Source organism: Helianthus annuus, chromosome 11, assembly GCF_002127325.2.
Source record: "Helianthus annuus cultivar XRQ/B chromosome 11, HanXRQr2.0-SUNRISE, whole genome shotgun sequence".
Taxonomy (NCBI): domain Eukaryota; kingdom Viridiplantae; phylum Streptophyta; class Magnoliopsida; order Asterales; family Asteraceae; genus Helianthus; species Helianthus annuus.
The window spans coordinates 37,577,602-37,596,208 of record NC_035443.2 but is presented as its reverse complement, the minus strand read 5'-3'; the positions used below and the strand labels follow the sequence as shown (position 1 = coordinate 37,596,208).

General features: G+C 35.8%; 1 non-coding gene across 1 annotated transcript; it reads right to left on the bottom strand.

Annotated features, from left to right (window-relative positions):
* Positions 1-704: 704 nt before the first annotated feature.
* Positions 705-811, bottom strand: LOC118484447. Its single transcript, XR_004873558.1, has one exon. It is a non-coding gene; the product is annotated as a small nucleolar RNA R71 (small nucleolar RNA).
* Between the last annotated feature and the right edge of the window lie 17,796 nt (positions 812-18,607).

The following is an 18,607-nucleotide window of genomic DNA, read 5'->3' as shown; positions in this document are numbered from 1 at the left end:
CATGATCAGTGGTAGAGAGAAGTCATGATCAGTGGTAGAGAGAACAGAGTGGTAGAGAGAACAGTTATAAGAAAAGACATGTGTGTGTTATAAGAATTAAGATATATTTACAAAAAATACATGTTTTTACAATGGTTCTCGTGATTCTCGCTTTGTTCGCAGAAATTCACGCCATTCCGTATAATTCATATAAAATACGACTTGGTGCATGACCTCCACCTCCGACAAAGACAAAAAAGTGCCGCTAGAAGAACCCGAGCGTTTTTTAAGAAAAAGACTTCAAGCTAAAAGCTGACAAAAAGCTTCGACCCAAAACCTCCCCATGGGGGATCAACGTACTCTCATAGATTACCTACGGCCTACGGTCAGTAATCTTGGAGCCGATATTAACCCACCTAATGTCGATGCTAACAATTTTGAGCTTCGTCCTCACCTAATTCAAATGCTCCAAAATTCTACCACCTTTCACGGCCTATCCGATGAAGATCCCCATTTACATATTACCAACTTTTTGGAAATATGTGACACCTTTCGGATGAACGGAGCCTCTAACGATGTTATCCGACTCCGTATGTTCCCCTTTTCCCTCAAAAACTAACTGAGCCAAAGCTTGGCTAAACACCCACCCAAGTGGATCCGTGCACACTTGAGATGAACTTGCCCAAAAATTTATCAACAAATATTTCCCTCCCGCTAAAACTGCCAAACTCATGACTGAAATCAATTCATACTCTCAAGATGATGGGGAATTTTTGAAAGAGACATGGGAAAAGTTCAAGTAGTTATTAAGGAAACGCCCGCATCATGGTCTTGAACGTTGGCAACAAGTGTCCGTTTTCTATAATGGATTCTTACCACACACAAGGCAAATCCTTGATTCTAACTCTGGGGGACTCTTTGGGAATCGGCGACTCGAGAAAATTTATAACCAAATTGAGGAAATTGCTCAAAACAGTTTTCAATAGCACACTCCTAGGGGTTCAAAATCAATAGCCCCGGGTGCCCATAAAGTGGACGAAACCACCTCTTTACAAGCCCAAATTGAAGCTTTAACCACGAAAATAAAGAAACTTGAATTAAATAAAATGGTTTTGGTTATGGATTATGAAGGATGTGGCGGACCACACGAAAACTGTAGTTGTATGAAAGATATGGAAAACCAAACGGAAGTGGTAAACTACCTCAATAACCGCCCATGACCACCGAGAGCCCCAAGCAACTCCTTCACCCCCGAGTGGCGAAATCATCCCAACTTTAGTTGGAGGGAATCAGGAGGTAGTAACCAACAAAATCAAAATCAACGACCCAACTTTCAAGAACAACCCCGAAATGAGCAACAAGGTTTCCAACCACAACAACAAGGAGGAAGAGAAACACTCGATGATCTCATCACTCGTCTTTTCTCCGAGCCGATAAGAGGTATTCAGAGAGGTTCCTAGAAACCAAAGCCAAAATTAGGAACCAATGGGCTAGTATGCAAAACATTGAAAAACAAGTAAGCCAACTTGCCCAAAATTTCAACAAAAGACCACAAGGAGCCTTGCCTAGTAACACTGAACCAAACCCAAAATCCCAAGTAAACGTCATTAACTTAAGAAACCAGAAGGTAGGACCCGATAATGAACCAACATCACCCCAAATCACTACACAACCCACAAACACACCCATAACTAATAACCAAGAAAATACTCAACCCCAAAACATCGAAACAACCAAATCACCACCGGTCCCCTACCCTGGTTGTTTACTTCGCCAAAAGACCGACGAGCAATTCACCAAATTTGTAAGCTTACTTAAACAACTTTACATAAACCTTCCTTTCATTGAAGTTCTCACACAAATGCCAAAATACTTCAAATTCATGAGAGACTTCCTCACTCACAAAAGGAAGATTGAGTTAATTCAACAAGTCAACTTAAGTGAAGAATGCTCGGCGGCACTTCTCAACAAACTCCCCCAATAGAAGATTGATCCCAGAAGCTTCACCATTCCTTGCTCAATTGGAGGATCACCAATAAGCAACGCGCTTGCCAACCTAGGGGCGAGCATTAACCTAATGCCCGACTCTATGTTCAACCGACTCGGACTAGAGAAGCCACATCCTACAAGGATGGGCATCCAACTTGCGGATAGGTCGGTAAAATACCCTCATGTTGTCGTAGTAAATCTCTTGGTCAAGGTTGGGGGATTTGTTTTCCCAGCCGATTTTGTAATCTTTGATATGGAGGAAGACACCAAGATCCCACTCATAGTAGGAAGGACATTCCTTGCCACTGCACGGGCCATGGTAGATATGAGTGAGAGAAGGCTAACATTGAGGGTAGGTGACAAGGAAATAAAGTATGAAGTGGTACAACGCGTGGAGGATGATCCAGTCAACTACATCAAAGCAATAGACTCGAGCCTAGACTACGGCCTCAGCCGCTACAACTTGGGGTGCGAGTCATCCAGCTCAGATAACGTTTGACCGACTTTGGGTCTAGCCAAGAACCCTTATAAACATGGCGCATCATGGAGGCATTCCATGGACTATCCAATAATAAAGTAGTTTAAATTTTAGTGTAGCTTTTAGTTAATGCTTTTATTTTTACGTTTTCTCTTTGTAGGAACAAGATACACTCAAAAGAAGGTTGGAGATGGCCAAAGGACGTTGAAACAGCACCCCATACACGTAAACAAATGTCTCCAGCCGCAAAATCTTCAAAAAAGTAAGTGTAGCATGAGGCCGTGTAAGGTAAGCACGCCCTGTCTACAGAAAATATTTTTGTTTCTTGAACTAGTACACGGGGCCGTGTCTCTTAGACACGTCCTCGTCCCTGCCTTTTGGAAAATTTTTGTTACTGGCACTTTTTACACGGGGTCGTGCCTACCAGGCACGCCCCCGTGTCTGCCTTCTGGAAATTTTCACAGAAATCTTGATATTGGCACCTTTTACACGGGGTCGTGTCCCCCAAACACACCCCCGTGTCCAGTGTCTGATTTTTGAAAAATTTATTGTTTTTAAACCCAAATTTACACATTTAATCAAATCTAACACATTTTGGGCACAATGAGGACAATGTGTAATATAAGTGTGTGTGGGGGGGGGGGACTTGAATTTGTTTGTCCTAAAACAAGCCTTGCACAAAACTCTATTTGGAACCGCTAAAACACCCCAAATCTTTTTCAAAAATTTTTAGTTTGTTTTGTCTTGTTTTTAGTTTAAGTTAGAAAACCAAGTTCTAAAAATTCAATTTTTTACAAGTTTACAACCGATAGCGTCGTGATAAAAAGAACCATATAAGAATAATTTATAAAAAGGCATGACAATCTTTTTAAAAGAGTAAATTGCTAAAATAGTCCCTAACGTTTGTTCACATTTGCTAGATCCATCCAAAAAAAGATTTTTTCTCATATGAACCACTGAGGTTTCAAAAAAGTTGCTAAATCCATCCAAACTTTAGGGACAATTTTAGCAATTTAATAAAACAAACTTTTTTTGGATGGATTTAGCAAATGTGAACAAACGTCAGGGACGATTTTAGCAATTTACTCTATTTTTTTTATTTTCATCTTTTTATTATATCTCTTAATTAACATAAAATCTATTATTTTTTTATTTTCATCTTTTTATTAAATTTCTTATTTAACATAAAATCTACTAGTTTTTTTTTTGAACGGCGAATTTCTACAACAGGCGATAGATTCGCACATGCTTTTGCAGGCCCTCCACCCCACTCTGGCCAAGACTATGTTGTCTTAACCGGGCTCATGCTTGGCGTCAGAGTTTGATTTGGCGCTCCCCGACAAAATTTTCAGCCTACTGCCATATGCGAGTAGTTGCACCCTCCACAAGAGCCGAAAACTCTCTGGAGTAAATGCACAGTAATAGAAAACTCGGTGTACTCCGCGGGTTTCGAACCTGTGACCAGGCCTTCACCCAATATTTTTTTTTTTCATTTATAAAATAAAATACACGTTCTTGCTAAATAGGTAACAAATTAAATCGTTGAAAAGATTTTGTCGTATAATTAACTTTATTAAAGGATTAGTAATGAGTAAAATGTTTACATTTTAAAAGACTTGGTTAGATGGTTAGATGATTATAAATATAAAACCGTATTCATAATTGTAAAATATAAATGATTAATCTTTATTATGAAGTGGGTGAAGGCCTGGTCATAGGTTCGAAACCCGCAGAGCACATCCGAGTTTTCTATTACAGTGTATTTACTCCAGAGAGTTTTCGGCTCCAATGGAGGGTGCAACTACTCGCATATGGCAGTAGGCTGGAAATTTTATCGGGGAGCGCCAAACCAAACTCTGATGCCAAGCGTGAGCCCGGTTAAGACAACATAGTCTTGGCCAGAGTGGGGTGGAGGGCCTGCAAAAGCAGGTGCGAATCTATCGCCTGTTGTAGAAATTCGTCGTTCAAAAAAAACTAGTAGATTTTATGTTAAATAAGAAATTTAATAAAAAGATGAACATAAAAAAAACTAATAGATTTTATGTTAATTAAGAAATATAATAAAAAGATGAAAATAAAAAAATAGAGTAAATTGCTAAAATCGTCCCTGACGTTTGTTCACGTTTGCTAAATCCATCCAAAAAAAATTGTTTTATTAAATTGCTAAAATCGTCCCTAAAGTTTGGATGGATTTAGCAACTTTTCTGAAACCTCGGTGGTTCATATGAGAAAAAATCTTTTTTTGGATGGATCTAGCAAATGTGAACAAACGTTAGGGACTATTTTAGCAATTTACTCTTTTTAAAATTTGATTGTATATATATTTTCACGCTTTTACCATTTTCCCACAAATTGTGAATTTTGAGCCTTTACCGAGCATTCAATATCATATCTTTACTAAATGCTCACTTTTTATTTCCTGTGTGAATAGCCCGTACGGTTCTTACAACTATAGAACTAGACAAGACAATACATTCTCGGTCCTTACCAACTTATCCAACTAAGTAAATGATTGAGACATTAGGACTATAAACCCTCTTTCATGTTCAAACTTATTTTCTCTTTATCTCCCCACCAAAAACAAAGTTTCCCTTAGTTAACCCTTTTGAGCCTAGATCTTTCATTTTAAAACCCGTAAAATACAATTTTGCATAAATCACCCATCACCTAAAACCTCTTTATTTTTACACCCCTTTATTTTAGTAAAATTCGGTTCTTTTAAAACACACAAAAATATGTGACTTAGTTATCTTGTGAATGTTTATTCTATAAAAAAAATCTAGTTAATAAATAAGCAAACTCATTGCTTATAAACCTTTAGTTTGTACCTAAGTCACAAAGAAGTAAAATTTTAAAAAGAAAACCGACATTTTAAGCCTTTAGCCTCTTTTCAAATAAAACTACACTACCCCTAATCAAAGCCTACCCTTAAAAGTCCTCTTGATATTTACAAAGATTATGTTAAAAAGGAGGAGTTTTGATTACTTGTCAAGCATCTGGTAGGAGTAAGTTCCATACCGGGACCGAGCGTTTCACTTACACATCTTCGGCCGAGTGTTGAGTGATCACTTGTAAGATGTGTGAATTTGTATATAGCTAAATGAAATTTTAAAAGGCATGTTACGCCCAAAAATATTTATTTTTTCTTAAAAAGGGTTCTAAATAAATCATGTCGAATAGAATAGGATTGTAAATAAAATAAAAATAAGAATAAAAACAACTTTGATTCCCGACACTCTACAAACAAGACCCAAAAACTTCTCTTATACCCATTCCATTTGGGTGAGTAAGCAATATTAAGAGTTTTGCTTGAGTACAAGTAAAGATTCAAGTATGGGGGTATTTGATATGCACCAAATGCAACATATAAATTATATCAAATAAGGTATAAAATCAACCCTTTTAGTACTAATCTTGGAAAAAGTGTGTTTCTTTGTATATTTTTTATTTTCAGGATTAAAAGAGCTTAAATGTATAAAAGGAACAAACTAACAGCAAAAACCAGCATAAATATAAAAGAAGGAAAGTTGATACCTCATACCGACCCTCCAAGCTTCACTTCAAGACCAAAAACAACGAATCAGAAGACAAGCACGGGGTCGTGCCACCAAGGCATGGGGTCGTTCTCCACTCAAGATTTCGGAAAAAAAGACAAACAGAAGCCTATAAAAGACATGGGGTCGTGTCTCATGGACACGGGCCGTGGTCAACTCCCAGATATGCAAATCTTGGATAGTAAGTACAATGGCCACGGAGCCGTGCCGTTGACACACGGGGCCGTTCAAGCATCCGGACGACACAACTCATTAAATGAAGACAGAGAAGAAGGAGTCACGGGGTCGTGCCCACCGGGCACGGGGCCATGTAAAGCTTCCGTTTCCAACTAAAAATAAGGGTGCTTGGTTCAATTGCAATCCATCCCTTGGCAAACAACATCTTTCACACCTGCCACCACTCCACTACCACAATACCACCATCATCCACCACATTCATCCATCTTTAGAGTGTGTAGTAGTCTCGGGATCCAAGATTGATTGTAAGAGTTTTTTGTCAAACAAAAGCCATGCTTGGCTAATATCTTAAATCACTTGGTGAAGACAAGTTATTTATGTATTACTTTTGATTTCCAAGCTTTAGTAAACTTTTTAATTAGGCTTATATTAATGACTTTAATATCTACTTTTTATATTGAAAGTGAACTTTATTTTATCATCTCTTCATGTTTTGTTGATTCACTCATTCTTGTCTTTATGGTCTATGTAAAGCGCGTTAACTCCTGGAAGAGGTTAGAAGGATGGTTTGGGTAAAATTCTTGTCTCGTTCACTGTATAGATCCTACGAGGACTTGGTTCAAGCTTATTACGACTTCCTTTGAGGCATATAGCATCAAATCGGGGAAAGTAAGAACGGCTTGAATCCCTTATAAATAAACTACTATTATAACTTTAAACCGGCCTTACGTGACTGTATCCCTGCTGACTCGGACCAATATGGCCGAGGGTAGCGTTGCCTTCAAAAGAGAGACATGCTACATTTTGCATTAATAACTTACTTAATTATCTTTCAGTATTCTGGCCTTACGTGACTGTATCCCTGCTGACTCAGACCAATATGGCTGAGGGTAGCGTTGCCTCCAAAAGAGGGACATGCCCCTATAACTAAGATAATCTCTTAAAAAACCCAAAGTGCGGAAATTATCAAAGAATACATAAAAGATGAGTCGGGATCAAGTGATTCTATCTTGTCTATTTGTTTCTTTCATTTACTTTAGTTTCTTTCTTTATTTTGTTTATTAAGCATCTTTTCTCAAAATTTGGTTAGATTAGACGTTGACGATATTCCTGTATTAAAAGGTCTTGTGTCCTTGGATGATCTCGGTATCTTACCATCACTAAACTACGCAAACAATAGGTACACTTGCCCTAACATGTTGTAGAGAGTGATAGTGTTATATCATGTTTTATAAATTTAAATATTAATAAACAAGTAAAAAATATTATTAAAAATATATGAGTAAATTGCTAAAATAGTCCCTAACGTTTGTTCACATTTGCTAGATCCATCCAAAAAAAGATTTTTTCTCATATGAACCACCGAGGTTTCAGAAAAGTTGCTAAATCCATCCAAACTTTAGGGACGATTTTAGCAATTTAATAAAACAATTTTTTTTGGATGGATTTAGCAAACGTGAACAAACGTCAGGGACGATTTTAGCAATTTACTCTATTTTTTTATTTTCATCTTTTTATTATATTTCTTAATTAACATAAAATCTATTAGTTTTTTTTATGTTCATCTTTTTATTAAATTTCTTATTTAACATAAAATCTACTAGTTTTTTTTGAACGACGAATTTCTACAACAGGCGATAGATTCGCACCTGCTTTTGCAGGCCCTCCACCCCACTCTGGCCAAGACTATGTTGTCTTAACCGGGCTCACGCTTGGCATCAGAGTTTGGTTTGGCGCTCCCCGATAAAATTTCCAGCCTACTGCCATATGCGAGTAGTTGCACCCTCCATTGGAGCCGAAAACTCTCTGGAGTAAATACACTGTAATAGAAAACTCGGATGTGCTCTGCGGGTTTCGAACCTATGACCAGGCCTTCACCCACTTCATAATAAAGATTAATCATTTATATTTTACAATTATGAATACGGTTTTATATTTATAATCATCTAACCATCTAACCAAGTCTTTTAAAATGTAAACATTTTACTCATTACTAATCCTTTAATAAAGTTAATTATACGACAAAATCTTTTCAACGATTTAATTTGTTACCTATTTAGCAAGAACGTGTATTTTATTTTATAAATGAACAAAAAAAATATTGGGTGAAGGCCTGGTCACAGGTTCGAAACCCGCGGAGTACACCGAGTTTTCTATTACTGTGCATTTACTCCAGAGAGTTTTCGGCTCTTGTGGAGGGTGCAACTACTCGCATATGGCAGTAGGCTGAAAATTTTGTCGGGGAGCGCCAAATCAAACTCTGACGCCAAGCATGAGCCCGGTTAAGACAACATAGTCTTGGCCAGAGTGGGGTGGAGGGCCTGCAAAAGCATGTGCGAATCTATCGCCTGTTGTAGAAATTCGCCGTTCAAAAAAAAAACTAGTAGATTTTATGTTAAATAAGAAATTTAATAAAAAGATGAAAATAAAAAAATAATAGATTTTATGTTAATTAAGAGATATAATAAAAAGATGAAAATAAAAAAAATAGAGTAAATTGCTAAAATCGTCCCTGACGTTTGTTCACATTTGCTAAATCCATCCAAAAAAAGTTTGTTTTATTAAATTGCTAAAATTGTCCCTAAAGTTTGGATGGATTTAGCAACTTTTTTGAAACCTCAGTGGTTCATATGAGAAAAAATCTTTTTTTGGATGGATCTAGCAAATGTGAACAAACGTTAGGGACTATTTTAGCAATTTACTCAAAATATATTAAAAATCATACAGCATACACGTCATCCATCATCTACAACATTAGCCTTGCCTAATGAAAAAATCACAATTGTTATCCTTAACCAAGTCTAGCCATCTCGTTTCTCTCATATTAAGTTCACTTTGATTAAAGAGTTACTTAAAACTCTTATTATTGGTAGATATAGAGCATTAACACCATAAAAATAACATCTCCAAGTATTCAATGCAAATACTACCACCACCAACTCAATATGACAATATCCTTAGTTGAGTAATTGACTTATCACGGTTTCAACAACTCTGAAACATACACTATCACCTTGCCTTATGCATCAAAGCACATTTGTTGCATCCCACTGTGTCATCCATACCCTGTAATAATACTACTATAAATAATATTTTCTATTTTGTAGTATACATTTTCCCCGCGTCATCTCACGACTAGAACTTATTAGACAGTAATTCTTGGATTTTCCCACCACACCTATCAAATTGGATTCATACACCAGAATGTAATGTACAATAATACAAAGTGCACCTTGATCAGAGCAATTATTTAAATACATTATTAAGTAATTATGGTGTCAAAATTATTCTAGTTTACGCCTATTATTATTACTATTACCATTGGTCAAACTCAATTTTTACGACCAAATAATTCTTTTTTTTTTTAAATAATTCTGAACAATGTCTTCTTCAAAAGCATTTTTGTTGGACCAAATAATTCTGGAAGAAACATTTGTCGTTTCGAGTTTACTAATAAAGCCAGATGTCTTCTGCCCTAACATTTATGTCTACCTATTGCATGTACCTTTCTTGCTTACCAAACAAATCATAAGTTGCTATCAACTTATGCAGGGTTACATTTATTAGCATAAGAATCAATATTTGCATAGGCTGAATGAATAGGATGGTTGGTGTTTTGTTGGGTTTTATATTTGGATGGTAATCTAATATTCTCTTATTTTATCATCCAGACAAGGAATATTTGGATGGTACAAGGAGATGAAGATGCATGATAAAAATTAATAGCCAGGTTGATTTTTAAGAATTAAAAAAAAAATACTTTAATATAAACTTTTATATTCTTATATCTTGCAAATACAAAGAAAGTAGATAATTTTAAATGGGTGTGCATATTCATGCATCATTATGCCTTATGCCTGTTTCAACACCCTTTAAGACGTCTCGTATATGCCTATACGAGGCGTCTAGGGATATTGTCTCCGACCAACCATTGAACCTCGTACAAGGTCAAATCAGTCACATCAGACGGCGTCTAGGTCTGTACGAGGGAGCAAGACGCCTCGTCTAGGCCGGGGCGTCTTGAGGGCTGATGTGACTATGTGTCTGGCACGCGACATAAAGCAATATGGGCGTCTAGGGCTGTACGAGGCGTCTCTGTTTCAAATAAATAGGGACATGCAAAGAATTCTTCATCCACCCGAAAACCTCTTCTGCTTCCTTGAACGAAGTTTTCTTCTTTGCATTCTTCTTTTTTATCACTTGTGAGGTGCGGAAATGTCATCATACTGGGACAACAACTATGTCTTTGGGCTGTATTCTGGTGACTCATGGGTGCCCGAAAACGTTCCGGTAACAGTTATTAGCTTAACTGTTTTAATTACTTGTTGTTTTAATTAATTATTACTAATGATGATGCCGTTTTTTGGAGGAGTCTGGCGTTCCCGATTCTAACGAGCAAGAGGAGGTTGTGTCTAGTGTACAAGGAAAACAAAACAGACCATTTCCGATTTGAACACGCATCCCCCTGTTGATGAAACATCCCCTGTAGATGACTCATACCATGCTGGTGAACCAAGTTATCCGGTGCAACAAGGGTATCCGGATTATGGATACGGGTGTGAATATTCTTATGTGCAATAACACTATCCTGATGGATACGGAGGAGACGGTGGTCATCAGCAATTCATTTCCCCGAGCGGTCCTTACATTCAACAAAATTACCTGGATGTTGGAGGATATGGTGGACATGGTGGTGAGGCAACCCCCGCCCGGACAATCCGTACTTAAAACAGCAGGTATAAATTTTATTTTGTTATGTTAGATAGATTAATTATTGTTGTTGTTGTTGTTGTCGTCGATGTTACAGGTTTTTAACTCTCTAGATGAACTAAAGAAATGGGCACAAGAAATGGCAAATGCGGATGGTTTCGTTAGTGTGACCCGTCGATCAAAGAAAATCGGGGGAAGGACCGGGAGGGTATGGCTTGAATGTGACCGTGGTGGGGAGCACCATACTACAGTAACGGTTAGAAAAGCCGGAAGAAAAAAAAGCCGGTTGCTCGTTTTACCTGCTGGCGGTGCGAGACCATCCGTATAAAATCTGGGAGATAAAAGGGGGAAACACTGAACATAACCACGAACTTTATGAGGACCTGTCAGCCCACACGTTTGTGCGAAGGTTTACTCCAAGCGAATACAAACTGATCGAGGAGGACCCTCCGGTGGATTTAGACGGTCCAACGATGCCACAACCACCACCACCTCCAGGGGCGCCTTAGTTTCCATGACACGTTATTCCAAGTCACACCCCGGGAGCGGCAGTACGTCCGAAGATACGAGCCGAGCTTGACAGGCTGAACGATTTGATAGGTTGGTTGGTTCGGGAGGCCCAGGATAGACGAGAGAGAGGGAGAGAGAGGTTACCCCCCATACCGCTCCCACCACCTCGAGCACTACATCAGCTGCAGCAGCCGCAACAGTCAGATCCAGATTCGGACTCGAACTCGTTCCCGGAGGCATAGACCAGCTACGTGGATATATTTTGGTATTTAGTGTTCAGTTGTCGTTTTTATTTTTGTTATGGATGTACAAACTTATCTTATATATTTTTGTTATGGTTGTACAAACTTATCTTATATATGTCATATTTAAGTTTGTTTTCAATTATTCGGTTACTTAATGAATGTTTGTCTTAAATTGATATATACCTAAACAATATATGTTTTGAATATATAGTACGGAAACAATATAACTTTCAAAATGTTAAATAATATTTAAACGAGATAATATTTTAATGGTAGGATAATATTTAAAAAAAATAAAATGTTAAAAACAATATAATATTTAAACGATCGAATATATTTAAAGAGCCGATCTTGAAAACGGTAATTTTTTTATAGTGCACAAAATAATTTTTTTTAAAAACACAACATTTTTCACTCAAGAAAACATCACCTCCAAAAACCATCAAATTACCCCAATAAAACACCTCTTCTTTCAACCAAAAAAAAACATCCAACACCTAAACGCCTCGTATAGGCCTAGACGAGGCGTCTAGGTTTCTTAAACTTTGTGCCTGACATCCCACACAGACCCTCTTGAATTCCGTGCCTAGACGCCTCGTATAGGCCAATACGAGGCGTCTAGGGTTTGCAGGGTGTCTAAATAGGCAGGATGGGTGTGTGAATAGATTTAGCGTTTTAAATAGGTTTTTTTTTTCTTTTGATTACTTTTTGAAAAGAATTAATACAAGCAAGTCTATTAAAAGTTTTTTTTTCCTATAATTATATTTTATTATAATTATTATAATATTTTATTGTTATAATTTCTTTTGAGTAGATTTCGTTTGTAACTTAAAAATATGATATTTCTTAAAACTCTAAGTATGCCATTGGGATGTCCTTATTTTTATCTACGTTTTTAGACATAAAATTTATATTAAAAACCGAGTTGTATACAGTAACATAAAGTGATGTCGTTTACCATTTTCATTATCTAAGCAATATAATATAATATGATGTTTTATAAGCCGCTTACCCTATTCGTTATTTGATTACTCTAATATAACGTTTAATAAAATCTTGAATATACTATTGCAACACGTTTACTTTTATCTACGATTTCATAAAATTTTTATTCAAACAAACATCTATACCGGTGTTATATTCAGTTTTATGGTTTTCTCAACATGGTGATACAAGATTCGTTGAGGTGTGTGTATATATATATATATAACTACATCGTTTACCTTTTTTTGTTACTTGAGTAACATAATATAAATTTTTGAATACACCATTGCAACATGCTTATTTTTATCTGATAAAACTTTTAATCGAACGAGTAAATATAGTTAACTTTTTTTTGTTCTTTACCGTGAAGGATCTAACCAATATTGTTCAAACTATATCGGTACCAGTATGGTATTCTTTTTTATAGTTTTCTTGACGTGAGTGTATAAAAGTGATTGAATATATAATTCTATTGGCAATAAAGTTTCTTTTACCGTATGCAATAGTGAATGCTAGTGACGGAACCGATGCTCTACCGAACAACATCGGTACTTGTATCGGTATTTGTTTCTATATATATTTTTCGATAACTGTAAAATATGTGTTAATATTCTTTTAGATGTATATCTTTTGGTTGCAATACCCATCGCAAGTATCATACTTTAACAACCTAAAAATGCACTCACCGCCTTTCTTACAAGATACCCCGCCGCGTAGCGCGGGTATCTCACCTAGTTGTGATACATTGGTCAAATAAGTCCATTATGAATTCGAGTATTAGGATCAAATACAAAGGATAAAATAAATAAGAAGGGTAAGAAGGATTTTAGTCCATTGATCTTAGATTTGGAGGGCTGAGATTAGTTTTAAGGAAAAGAAATTAGGCATAAAGGGAATCCTACATTTATGGTTTTTCTCTCTCCACATGCAAGGCACATGCCAATCCCCCATCAATTTAAAACATGCATAAGTTTTTCATGTGATATTTAAAAAAATTCACCATATTAACGAGCGTTTTTTATCTTTAATATGAGTATCCTGTTGTCATATATAAATAAAATAAAAAATTTTCATTTTTACTGGGTTTTTTTGCATTGTATTATAGGTTCTGATCATTGTGTCTTTTAACTGGGTTTTGGTCATTACGTTTTAGTAGGATTTCTATACATTGTGTTATTATCAAAACCTATAACACAATCTTAATTTGGGTTCTACCCATTGTGTTTTTATAAGAACCTATAACACAATATGACACAATGAAGATGATGTTGTATCTAGGTTTTCTATATATTGTGTTATTGGTTCTAGTCATTGTGTTTAATCTGTTATCCATTGTGTTTTAATATGTTGTCCATTGTGTTTTAATCTCTTGTTCATTGTGTTTTAGTTTGTTGCGTATTGTGTTTTTAGTTTGTTCTTCATCAGCTCTCAATTGTGTCTTTTATCTGCTGTCATCAATTATGTCTTTTATCAGTTGTCATCAATTGGGTTTTTAATTTTTTTTTTGAAAAATATAACAATATGGTACTCATATTAAAGATAAAAAGACGCTCGATTTATGGTATAATTTTTTTTAAAACAAATGATGTATAAAAAGTTATGGACGATTAAAAAATTGGGGGAAATAGTATGTGACTTGCATGTGCATATTGTTTTTTCTCTTGTAGACAAAATTACCGTTCCCACTTGATTCTTCCTAGGACATTTGTCACTCTCTAGTGGCTTCTTACACTTCTTATTTTTAAATCCTCTGTATTATAACTTAACCCATGAATTCAATATGTAAAATTGCTTTACAAGATATCGTGGATGTCACACCCCAATCGATGGCGGAAACATCGGGATGAGATGAATAAATTGCTCAAAACATTATAACACTATGTGACAATATAATTTAAATTCGATTTCATAGCAATACTAAAAATGTCATACAAGAAGCAAACATAAACAACATTGTTTCAAAATATAACATCAAATAAACGTTTATTCTAGGTGTGTTTCTAAGTCCACCTAAATCTCGTTTCTTCACTTAGCACCATCTCATCTATCAACCTGCAACATGTATTAAAATATATCAACAAAAAGTTGGCGAGTACACAAGTTTTCATACAGAGCATAATATAGAATAAAAATGTTTAACGACTCATATCCAACGTGAAATACAATATGCAAGTTACTAATATGCTGAAATGGTGTACTATATGTTCAACCCCAAGTATACAACGCAAATTTGCCTATCCCAAGAGAGTAGCGGGAGGTTAACATGTTTAACTAAACAATACCCCAAGACTAATGGGCGGTGCGTTAATCCTATGGCGCTATAATTGTTAAGGTAGGCTAGCAAAGTTAATGAGCATACATCAACACAAAAAGTTTACATAGCAATCAAGTCTAACAAGCATCATATAGTTTCATGTTTAACGTGGATATAGTGTGATTAAAATAGTTTCAAGTGTTGTGTTTTTGTATATCATACATATTGCACCCAAAGTGTTAAAAATAAAACGGGATCGAGTATACTCAAGGTTTTGCAAGCTTTCCACTTGGTAAATCCGCGAGAGTTGTTGCTTGATTAGGATGGAACACCGTGTCCTTCTACACAAAGAAACATAGGTGTGTGAGTATTGGATGTTACGGAGGATTAAAGATTCGGAGTTTGAAGTACATGAAATTAGACATATGAGAAAGTACTCATCTAGCACACATAATACTTGTTTTGACACTATGAAACTCAAAAGAGTTTGAATGCTTTCATGGGTCAAAATGCCCATTAGAATCGTAACAAATATCATGGTCTTAGATGATGTAACTTAACACTTTGACAAATAACCACTAGGCTATCATCAAAGGTTTAGTTACTTAGATATTATATATGTATTATATAGTATATATTATAGTTTAAGCCCAATCATGTACTACAATAACATCATACAAGTCATGCATGAGGTAGCAAGATGAATCTTCCATTTAGGTACCTCTTTGGTATTCATCACTACACATGTTGTCATAGACAATAAGGAGGGTCAAGAATATACAATAAAGAATGAAATAACTACAACTAATCTAAGAAAACATCAAGTGATGTGTGGATTTGCAAGTAGGATAGCCCAAGCTAACCTTATAATCACACAATCTTCAAGCTCTAAGCTTGTTCATCACTTGTGGGTTAAAACCCTATCAAAACAGAATGGTTATGAGGATTAAACATCTGGATTTACATGTCACAACCTTGTTTTTAAGCTCACATAACCATGGTTTTGATTAGTGGCATAAGGACATAGGAATGTGTTGAGAAATCTCAATTTAAAGTGTGTTAAACAAGAGTTTATACAAATTAGAAAGTTTATTGCACTTTGGAGCCTTTTATGGTGATGTTCCAGCCTTGGTTTTCCATGAAAAACCTGTGGAATCATACCTAAGGTTGTTCCAAGTGATTAGAAAGAAGAATCAATGAAAAAGAAGGAGTAGAAGTGAACTTATGCTCACTTTAGTAACTTGTGACGAATCTGATTATCTTCTGTTCTTCCAGCTGAATTGAGAGTGATTTGAGTGTGTTTTAAGTGAGTTACAAAGTGGAAAAAGTGTGGAGGAGGCTTGGTTTTTATAGGGAAGAATTAGGTTAAGTGGTAGAGTGTATTTAATGGAGAAAACACAAACAAGACTCAACAAAACACAACATTTCGCCCAATCCCGAAGCTGCTGATGTTTTTCTGCAGATTGAGCCGCCTTGTGGGCCGCGAGCAGGTGGAGGTGAAGGGGTTGCGGCTGGTGAGCCGCCTCCACTTCGTGAATTTGTTGATATTTTTTAAATAAATGTCCCCCTATACTTTCATATTTGATGTTTTAAGGTATTCTCAGGGTGTTTTAAGCACAAATGATTATAATCAAGGGTATGTTATGTAATTTAATCATAAAACACATATAAACAAGTAAGTTTGTCGAGTTTAAGTATCGTATTCACATAAATTGAGCATATAATCACGTGTTTGCAAGTTTGACGTATTTAGCACGAAGTATGAATAAAGTATCACATGTTTAATCAATCCAAGTGTATGAACAAGTATGAAATGTGTATAACATGAATGTAAAGAAAATACGAATTTCATTATGATCCAAGTCTCGGATTTTACAACGACTACAACGAAAAGACGAATACAAGAGTAGGGCTGTAAATGAACCGAACGTTCAGCGAACAGTTCGTGAACCGTTCGGCGGAAAGTTCGTTTATGTTCGTTCGCTTAATAAACGAACGAACATGAACAAGAAATTTCGTTCGATTAGTTAAATGAACGAACATGAACAGAGGTCTCGTTCGTTCGATTGTGTTCGTGAACGTTCGGTAAGGCGTTCGTGAACGTGTTCGTGAACATTCGTTGATTTGCGTTCATTTATGTTCGTATGTTTGTGTTTTAATTGAAGATCATTGTACTTTCTTATATTTTATTTGTACTTTTCATATTATTAAACTTTTATCTATTTTATTTCCCTAACAATTAAACTAGGAAACCCACTTTTACCTTGTTTATGCATCATTTCCCTTTCATTTCTCATTGTTTACATCTACGAAGACAATCGACCTTCGTTCCACAAAATGGGATTCAAGTTCGAGTGCTACTCTCTGGGCCATCTATCTTTATCCTTCGTCGCATTCACCAAATTTATTTGTGTTCGTTTGTGTTCGTGAACCGTTCGCGAACACGCTCATTTCCTTAATGAACGAACACGAACATAAAATCTTGTTCGGTAAGTGTTCATGAACCGTTCGTGAACACATTTATTTCCTTAACGAACGAACACGAACAAGGCCTTGTTCGTGTTCGTTCGGTTCGTTTACAACCCTATACAAGAGTACTAGACTTCCAAAAATAGAATTACAAACAACGCTTTCTAATTATGGAAAGTATGAAAAAGCAGGGCGTTACAGTGGAATGTTTTGTTTGATGAAGACGTATAAGAACGAGACATATGTTCTGCACAATGGTGTAATCCGGATTCTTTTAGCTACGGATTTGGAAATTTTTGAAGGATGGACGACTCATTCTGTCTCACTAGTTTCGGCATTTTCTATTGGGTCTAGTTAAGCATTTCGGATCGGTTCACATAATAAAAATAGTAAAATTCAAATTAAAATGCAAATAATTAAATAAACAATACTTCAACCGATATTAAAAGTGAACAGTAGAAATTCATTAAAGTTGTTCTCTATTGGGGTTTCTTTTTTTGAAACTTATCCATTACTTGATATATCAAAACCTTTCTAAGCAAATCTTTTTTAATAAAACAAATGCAACTAGGACTTCAATGTTTATCACCACTCCAATTACGTAAAGCATCTCTTAACATTTGCAGCGACGGGTAAAGCGAGAGCTAACTTCAATAATCGGTAAACCAAAGTAAAATTAATGTGTTTCTTTGTTTCAACCATTAATTGCACAAGACTAGATATATTGTTCAAGTTGGCAAGCCTTTCAAATTATTAATATAGAGTTTGAGTTTCATACAGAGTCTTTGTTTATCCTTTTCATCAAAATCATAAGGATAGATGTCGGCTAATCGAAGTATCGAACCCATGAAAACTATAACATTTGTACAAATGAGTAATTCGGATGTTTCCTGAAAAAAAAAACTATCACATGGGCTATAACTATATATACAAAAAAAAGTAAGTTAGGTGTAACCTCACAAAAACAGTTTCCTAACTCTTGAATTTGCCATACTAGCATAGGATTGAAACAATCATATTCATATATAGTAAGGGCGATATTGGATATTTGTCTTGTCATTTTTTGGTTAACTAGGTTTATCACCCTAGCCGCGTTGCGGCGAACTTCTTTTATTATTTAGTCTGTGTTTACATGTGTTTTAAAATCACTACGAGTGCGTTGCACACGGAACCGCTAACAAGAATAAAAAGAAAATGTAAAAAACTGTAAAAAATAATCGAAAGAAAATCAACCAAAAAAATTGTATGTTAATGATGT